The sequence below is a fragment of the Colobus angolensis genome, unplaced genomic scaffold, assembly GCF_000951035.1.
Source record: "Colobus angolensis palliatus isolate OR3802 unplaced genomic scaffold, Cang.pa_1.0 Scaffold293, whole genome shotgun sequence".
Classification (NCBI taxonomy): domain Eukaryota; kingdom Metazoa; phylum Chordata; class Mammalia; order Primates; family Cercopithecidae; genus Colobus; species Colobus angolensis.
Window position 1 is genome coordinate 4,831 of NW_012116188.1, and position 9,394 is coordinate 14,224.

Below are 9,394 nucleotides of genomic sequence, written 5' to 3' on the forward strand. Positions count from 1 at the left end.
AGGATTGCTCGGACCTGAAGTCGAGGCTTCAGTGAACTGTGATTGCAGCACTGCACTCTAGCCTGGGGGATGGAGCAAGACGCTTAATGTATTTTCTCACCACCTGAAGACCAAGCAGCATGATGTATCCCAGCTTGATGTCTGGGTATGACAAGTGTTTGAATTTTCTTTTTCCACTTGGGCTTCAGGGATGGCTCTGATGCTTCTTCACGGGCTGTCCATGGCCTCCCTCCCCACCTCAGAATGCCCTGGCTGGGCCCACGGCACGTTCCGTCTGAATGTGGGTGGGTGTCGTGCCGAACCCCTGTCGACTCCATGGGAAGGCAGCAGGTTCAAGAGGCTGAAGAAGAGACCCAGAGCCAGCGAACGAGACATAGGGTTCTGTTGGGGGCTTGCATACAGGGGAGGGAGTCCAGTGGCAGTGGGCTGAGCAGGAGAACCGCAACAGCTTTCAAAAAGCATGCAGTTTATATAGCAATAGCATGTCCACTTGGCACCTCCCCAGACAATCTCCACCTGGCAGCCTTCACATATCCCAAAACAAACAGCCCTGATCCCCTGTGCATGCAGTGGCGGGGGCGGGGCAGGGAAACTGCTCAGATGTTCCTCATAGATAAGGAACAAATCTCCAATTGGCTTCTCCTGGATTCCTTAGCCTGGAACCCTGAACCCCATGCAGGTGCCTCGGTCATAGAGGGCCATTCTCAGCGTGTGCCTAAGTGATTGCTGTCAGGTGCATTTACCATACAGAGGGACGGGACCCTTTAAGCCCACGCCCCCGTTAGGCCTCTCCAGTTCCAGCTCCCACGCTGTCTGCTTTTCTTCGTGGCACAGAGGTGAGGGCCCTTGGCCTTCCCATTCACCTATTGCCATCATCTCCTCCACAAATAAGCTCTCCAGCCTCCTCCTCCAGGAAGCCTTCCTTCATCACACTCACCCCATCTGATTATGCTGTTTCCTTGCTTCTTCCTAGGCTTTATATCATCAGTGGCTTGTATTCACGGTTTTCTAACTCTGTGGGTGTATCCTAATCATCTGGGGTGAGGGGTCTTTCATTTTAAACAAGCACCGCACATGGTCTGAGGGTCACTCAAGTTTGATATCTTTTGCTTAATCAGATGTTAGACCCGTGCATAAACATAAATGTGTCTTGAGTCATTTCAACGGACAGTGTGGAATGTGCCTTTGATTTGTTCTGTGTCATGACCTCCCCATGGCACCTGCACTGTGAGCACGGGATCTGCTTTCCCGGTGCAATAATATGACCATGAAGAAAGTCAATCATGAACGTGTGAAATTTCGTGAACATGCCCTCCTCCGCCCCGTATCAATCAGCAAAGGGCTGGGAACTTGTTCTGAGAGCCTGGTAGGTCTCAGGTACCAGTTAATACAACCCGTGGAGGCTGGGCGCAGTAGCTCACACCTGTAATTCCAGCACTCTAGGAGGCCGAGATGGGAGGATTGCTTGAGCCCAGGAGTTTGAGAGCTGCCTGGGCAACATGTCAAGATCCCATCTCTACAACAAATACAAAAACTAGCTGGGCGTGGTGGTGTGTACCTGTAGTCCCAGCTACTCAGGAGGCAGAGGTGGGAGGAATTGGCTTGAGCCCAGGAGGTCGAGGCTGCAGTGAGCTGTGATTGTGCCACTGCACTGCAGCTTGGGCAACAGAGCCAGACCCTGTCTTAAAAAATAAAAAATAACCCATGGAAAACAAGGGTGACATTGGGGATCGCAGGTTGATGAGCTTTTCTTGCATTTTGATACCAATTATTGTTGTTGAGTTTGTCATTGTTGTTAGTTTATTAAGATGTCCTTCCAAGAACAAGGAGGGCCAGAAATTACTTTATTTGAAACTTTCCTTCAAATCATTCAAGTCTAGCTCTAGAACAGCTATGATCTATCGGGTATCAACAGGCATTTTTGTTTGTTTGTTTGTTTGTTTGTTTGTTTTTTATTATTTTTTTTATTATACTTTAAGTTCTAGGGTACATGTGCATAGCATGCAGGTTTGTTACATATGTATACTTGTGCCATGTTGGTGTGCTGCACCCATCAACTCGTCAGCACCCATCAATTCATCATTTATATCAGATATAACTCCCCAGTGCAATCCCTCCCCCCTCCCCCCTCCCCATGATAGGCCCCAGTGTGTGATGTTCCCCTTCCTGAGTCCAACAGGCATTTTTTATATACACTTGTCTGCCATCTGGACTTTTAGACTCATAAGAAATTCCCCTCTGTGATGATTCAGTGTTTCCCTGCTTTCTGTTCCTGTGAAAACCATCCAGTAGTGAGCATGGAATGACTGCATTTGGCAGAGCCTTCTCCGCCCTCCCTGGACGACTGTACCCGAGTCAGCCCCTTCCCCTCTGCATGAGGTCTTCTTCTCACGAGAGGAGAGGCATGGGCCCCCGCAGCTCTGAAGGTGTGGCATGTTGCACCTCATCATGTCCCAGGATGCAGCCACAGACTTCATACAGTGAACACCTAGGTTTACTACTTATTATTACTATTAGTAGTAGTAGTAGAGACAGGGTCTCACTCTGTCACGCAGGCTGGAGTGCAGTAGCATGATCAAAGCTCACCGCAGCCTCAAATTTCTGGGCTCAAGTAATCCTCCTTCCTCATCCTTCTGAGTAGCTGGGGCTACAGGTGTGCACCATCATGCCCAGCTAATTTAAAATTTTTTTTGGTTAAAAAGGGGGTCTTGCTGTGTTGCTCAGGCTGTTCTCTAACTCCTGGTCTCAAGCAGTCCTCCTGCCTCAGCCTCCCAAAGTGCTGGGATTACAGGCATGAGCCGCCGTTCCTGGGAACAGTTAGTTTTGTCCATTCATCACATCATTGTTTAAGAGCCCTTTGTGGGTTAGAGCTTTGAACAGGTCAGAATCAGCCTTGGCGTCTCCTGGCCTCCTGCGAGTGGTGGGCCGACCATGTGCCCCTCACAAGAGCTGTTCTCCAGGTGCTCAGCATGTGCCTGCATTTTACCTCAGCTGTGATTTGCCCTCAGTGTGCATTTTGTTGTATATTGTGCTGAAATATACATACCATTCGACCATGTTTAAGTGAACAGTTCGGTGGCGTTTAAGTGCATTCGCTCACAGAGTGTGCAGCCATCACTACCATCCCTCTCCAGAACTTTTCCATCATTCCAGACTGAAGCTCCACCTCTTCAACAACTCCCCAGTTTTCCCTCTGCCCAGCCCCTGATCACCACTATTCTACTTTCTGTCTCTGAATGTGACCATTCTAGAAGCCTCATGTAAATAGGATTGTACAGTATTTGTCCTTTGATGACTGGCTTATTTCACTTAACATAACGTCTTCAAGGTTCCTCTACATTGTAGCAAGTGTCAGAATTTCCTTCCTTTCTAAGGCTGAATAATATTCTATTGTAAGTATATTTCAGTGTGTAATTTAAACACAGAACAGACCTATGTCTTTCTTTTCTGACAGTCAGCTGACCACCCTCTCTTCCTCTGAGGTACCTGGATTTTTCTCTCCAGGAGTCATTAGCCATAGATTTGGAATGAACCAGAAACTAAAATGATTGGAGATAATTTCATTGTAAATGTTAACATTACTCTTTTGAACATTTACTTTAAAGACACTAGTAAGTCTTTTAGGTGATTGCAATAAACCTTTTCTTTAAAAAAAGATTTCTGAATTACAGAAAGGCTGGCACGGTTTTCTTTCAACACATCTGATAAAGAAAACATAGCTGTGACTTGTAACATTTCTTATTGAACGTACTTTGCCTTTTCATCTCTACCTACATGGTCTGTTTTAAATTACCTTATGCAGTGATGTAACGCAGCATTTTATTTGCAGGCTTGTCCAAAATATTACCACAACCAAAATTCACAGAGCATCTCACAGTGCACACAGGAGGAGAATTAGACTAAAATGAGAAATCTGGAAAGTCTGACTGACCAGTGAGATGCAATCAAAGGGAAATGAAAGGGCCTAAGTGGGCTTTTCCCAGGGGCAGTTTTCTCAGGTCAGGCAGTTCTGCCTCAGATTAAGGATCTGCACACATAAAGAAAATCCACCAAAGAAGATGAGAATACCACTTATGGCTGTTGCTAGCATACAAAATGCTCCTCTACTGGGCTATAAAAATACATTCTTCACTTTGGAATTTCACTCCAGCCATCATCATTAGTAGCTTATAGTAGATTTCATTAAAATCATTTCCATAACACTTCTTGATTTTGGAAATGTATTGGTAAGTCACATCAGTATGTATTCGGACAACTGCTAGTCGTAATATCACACTCCCCTGTACTGTCCATTTAAATTCCAGCTCGTGGTTGGCTTGGTGGCTCATGTCTGTAATCCCAGCACTTGGAGAGGCCAAGGTGGAACAATCAGTTGAGGTCAGGAATTTGAGACCAGCCTGGGCAACATGGCAAGATCCCATGTCTACAAATTTCAAACATAGTCGGGCGTGGTCCCAGCTACTCGAGAGGCTGAGGTAGGAGGATGGCTTGAGCCCAGGAGGTTGAGGCTGCAGTGAGCTGTGTTTGTGCCACTGCACTCCAGCCTGGGCAACAGAGCCAGACCCTGTCTCAAATAAAAAAATACATACATACATTAATTAGTGAATTCATTCATTCCAACTCATTTTCCTGTAGACTGGGAGTGCTTTCACTGATGTTCAGTGAGCACAACAAGGTGACATGAGGTGACATCATACGGACCTCTGGAGGAGCGTGTAGTGCACCTGAATCTCTTTTCGATACAGATTCCTTGTGTGGATTAAATAATGCAGTCCATTTTCAGAGTGCTTCTGTATGTGTTCTCTCATTTTATCCTGACGTCACCGTCCTATTTCCCTCTTTGATTTTATTGTGGCTGGCCAGGGAATGGCTGTTTTGCCTTTATTAAAAAAATTTTTTTAGAGACAGAGTCTTAATCTGTTGCCCACACTGGAGGAGTGCAGTGGCGTGATCATAGCTCACTGCAGCTTTGGCCTCCAGAGCTCAAACTATCCCTCCACTTCAGCCTCACAAGTAGCTGATTACAAGTAGGGATTGCAGGCGTGTGCCACCATGCCCAGCTAACTTTTTTTTTTTTTTAGTTTTTTGTAGAGATGGAGTCTCACTTTGTTGCCCAGGCTGCTCTTGAACTCCTGGCTTCAAGCGATCCTCCTGACTTGGCCTCTCAAAGTGCTGAGATTACAGGCATAAGCCACCACCAGGCCCTGTTTTGCCTTCAGAGATGTATTTTAAGTTGTTGGTCTAGGCTTGATGTATCTATCCTAGGTCACGGCTATCCTGGTTTTCTCATCTGCATATGAGGATAAGTCATAGGATCTCCCCAGCAGGCACTGAGAAGACTAAAGGAGTTAAATACTCCAGGACCCTCAGCCTTGCATCCACCCCCTCCAGCAATGAGCCAGGGGAGGTTACAGGCGCCATCCTGTTCAGCCCTGGTGGGAAATGGCTGGCTGCAGTGGAGGTGCTGGCTACTTCCCTTTTCCTTGGCTTTGCCCTCATTTTCTCCCCCAGGATGATGGCCCCCAAAGGAGAGTTGCCCCAAAGGACAGCGTTGCAGGGGTTCTTGCGGGTCATCAGCCAGAACAAGTGACAGGGTCTGGCTCCCCAAATAGCCTACCTATAGTCTGAGCTGATGCTGTGACCTGCGTTACACAGTCCCTGAAGGTTTAATACCGTGACTGTCATCTAATGCCTTATCTTTTGACCTTGTCAATTTGGGAGGTGACACTTCTCACCTGGACTCATACTGAAACATTGTCAATAGTTGGACTGCAGGAATCATTGTCCCTGGTTTTTTTTTTTTTTTTTTTTTGGTTTGGTTTGGTTTGGTTTGAGGTGGAGTCTCACTCTGTTGCCCAGGCTGGAATGCAGTGGTGTGATCTCGGCTCACTGCAACCTCCACCTCCCGGGTTCTCACCGTTCTCCACCCTCAACCTCCAGAGTAGCTGGGACTACAGGATTTTTTTTTTTTTGTATTTTTAGTAGAGATGGGGTTTCACTGTGTTAGCCAGGATGGTCTTGATCTCCTGACCTCATGATCTGCCTGCCACTGCGCCTGGCCCATTGTCCCCGTTTTTACCTTTGCCTAACTCAGAAATCCTGTTAGATGCCCAGGAACTCAGATGAACACATTTTTCTGAAGAAAACTAGGAATACACATAGTAATGAAATAGATGAAATAGAGAATAATAAGATACTTCCAGTTTCCCCAACGAATCTTTAGCGTGTTCTCCCTGATTCTCCCTACATGCAAATATTTCTGTTTCACATCACGGCTTCAGATTTTAGGAAAGACAAGAAGACTTTAAGAGTCTCAAGCTGAGGAAAGAGAATTAATACTTTTCCTGTCTGCAAAGTATTCACGAAATGAGGTTGGCTAAGAATGGGAAAAATGTAAGGATAGAAGTAATTTCATTGCTTGCCTGCTCATTTGATTGATTGATCCATTCAACCAGTATTGTTCTGAGCCGGGCTCTGTGCTAGAAATGCACCCGGAAGTGTGCATCACGTGCTGCCTCTCCAGTTTTTATAATCCTTTAGTTAGGAGACAATAAAGGCTTTTGAGCAGGAAAGGTATGACTGGTAATAAAGAAAAGCATTTATGAAGGGGACTTAATAGGTGAATTCAATGTTATTAGGCAGGGCGAGGTTCTTCTGTGCACATCTGCTGTCAAAGTTAAGCAACACTGGCACCTGTTATCAAGGATCTTGGTGGCCGTCTAGGTCAACTCCTCAATTTTGAGCCAAGAATATGCATCTGCCGGAAGAAGTGAGCAGGCTGATTTTGTGCCATAGGGCCATAGGCGCCATTCATTCACGCCAGGATCTTCTCCTGGATTTTTAGCCTATGTCTAAGCTTTGGGGATTTAAGAGGTCTTATTGCCTTCATCTTCATTTGTATTTAATTGTTTTGCAATTACAGAAGGAAATCATGCATACGGTGGATACTTTGGAAAACAGAGAAGTTACTTAGGAAAAAACATCAACAGAGTTATCTCTGAGTTGTGAGAGAATTAATGTCTTGGTCTATTTCCTGTCATTCTCATTAGGTGTGTGTGCATCTCTAATATAATATTTAAAATTTTTCAAATCAGTAATGGAGTTTCAACCCTGGTTTGCTTGTGTAATTTATTTACCCAGTCTTCTGTATGCATCCCAGGTAGACTAATTCCCATTTTATACATGTATAAATGTATACACAAATATACATTTATAAATGTATACACAAATGGGTCCATTAATTTTACCAATATTAATTATTTCAATTCATGGACCTATTTATTTGAGTCATCTATAATTTCTTTCATCAATGTTTTATAGTTTTCAGTATACAGATCTTTCATCTTCTTGGTTAAATTTACAACTTTTTTTTGATACAATTATGAATGGGATTGATTTCTTAATTTCTTTTTTAGATAGTTTGTTGTTGGTGTAAAGAAATGTTATTGGTATTCCTTAAGGAACCAAAAGTAAAACTACTATTTAATCCAGCAATCCCACTACTGGGTATCCACCCAAAGGAAAAGAAGTCATTATATAAAAAAGACACATGCACCCGCATATTTACAGCAGCACAATTCACAATTGCAAAGATATGGAACCAACCTAAGTGCCCATAGACCAACAAGTGGATAAAGAAAATGTGGTATATATACACTGTGGAATACTACTCAGCCATAAAAGAATGAAATAATGTCTGTTGCAAGAACCTGGATGGAGCTGGAAACCATTATTCTAAGTGAAGTAACTCAGGAATGGAAAACCAAATATTGTATGTTTTCATTTGTAAGTGGGAGCTAAGCTATGAGGATGCAAAGGCATGAGAGTTATCTAATGGACTTTGGGGACTCTAAAGGGGAAGGTTGGGAGGGAGTGAGGGATAAAAGACTACATATTAGGTACAGTGTACTCTGCTCAGGTAAGGGTGCACTAAAATCTCAGAAATCACCACTAAAGAACTTATCTGTTCAGTCCAAAACCACCTCTACCCAAAAAACTACTGAAATAAAAAAATCATTTGCACTCAGGTGTGGAGGCTCACGCTTGTAATCCCAGCACTTTGAGAGGCTGAGGCAGGCGGATCATGAAGTCAGGAGATCAAGACCATCCTGGTCAACACGGTGAAACCCCGTCTCTACTAAAAATACAAAAATTAGCTGGGCATGGTGGTGCGTGCCTATAATCCCAGCTACTTGGGAGTCTGAGGCAGGAGGATCGCTTGAACCCGGGAGGTGGAGGTTGCAGTGAGCCTAGACCGTGCCACTGCATTCCAGCCTGGTGACAGAGCAAGACTCCGTCTAAAAACAACAAAAAAAATAATTTGCATTGTTAAAAAATAAAGTAAAAGAAATGCTACTGGCAGGGAGCGGTGGCTCATGCCTGTAATCCTAGCATTTTGTGAAGCCAAGGCAGGAGGATTACTTGAGGCCAGGAGTTGGAGATCAGCCTAGGAAACATAGTGAGACCCAATCTCTACCAAAAAATTCAAAAATTAACCAGGTGTATTGGCACATGCCTATAGTTCTGGAGACTCAGGAGGATGAGGTGGGAGAATTGCTTGAGCCCAGGAGTTCAAGGCTACAGTGAGCTACGGTCACATCACAGAAAAAGATATACTACTCATCATTGTATTTAATTTAATAAATGATGGGATATGTATATATTAGAATTAGAACATGTCGCCGTAATGCTATAGTCTTTATGTTGTGAGTCATCATCAATAAACCACAAACATTATAAAAACATAGCAACCTGACATATAAATTAGATGTTAATAGGTTAACTTCTGTATTTAGACCAAATGAATATCACCTCTTAGAGATGATACCAATAATCACAAATCTTGTCAACATGATATCCGTGCAATTTCAGTAAAAAACCAAGTTTCCCTCTTGTAGATCCCATCAAGTATGCCAGTCACTCATTGAGAAGAAGAGTACCAAGGGTAACCATGTTGCCTGAAGGAATGGCCCTTATTGTCATTCATATGAGTGTCCATAAGGGTCCTATTTACCATTGACATCATTCACAGCACACACTTTCATCGTAACAGAAATGAAGCCAAACGTACTCGGGAGAGGAAAGTCAGGTACCAGATTGCTCGTCAATTTATCCAATTTCAAGTTTCATGGGAAAACACATATTATTGTAACTCACATTTTTACCCCAATTGCAAGGATACTTCAGTCATAAAGATTCATCAGTGATCAAAACATATCCTAGCACAGGTAGAATGCTATACTAATATTATAGAAAATTTTGTCTGTATTTAGACGTCAATGACTATAATGCATTGAGGAAAATTGCAATGTGTTATATTTCTCAACCCTCAAAAAAATCAATCCTAGGTAAAAAGTAAGGATTTTCTCATGAGGATTGCATCACATGTGTCAGT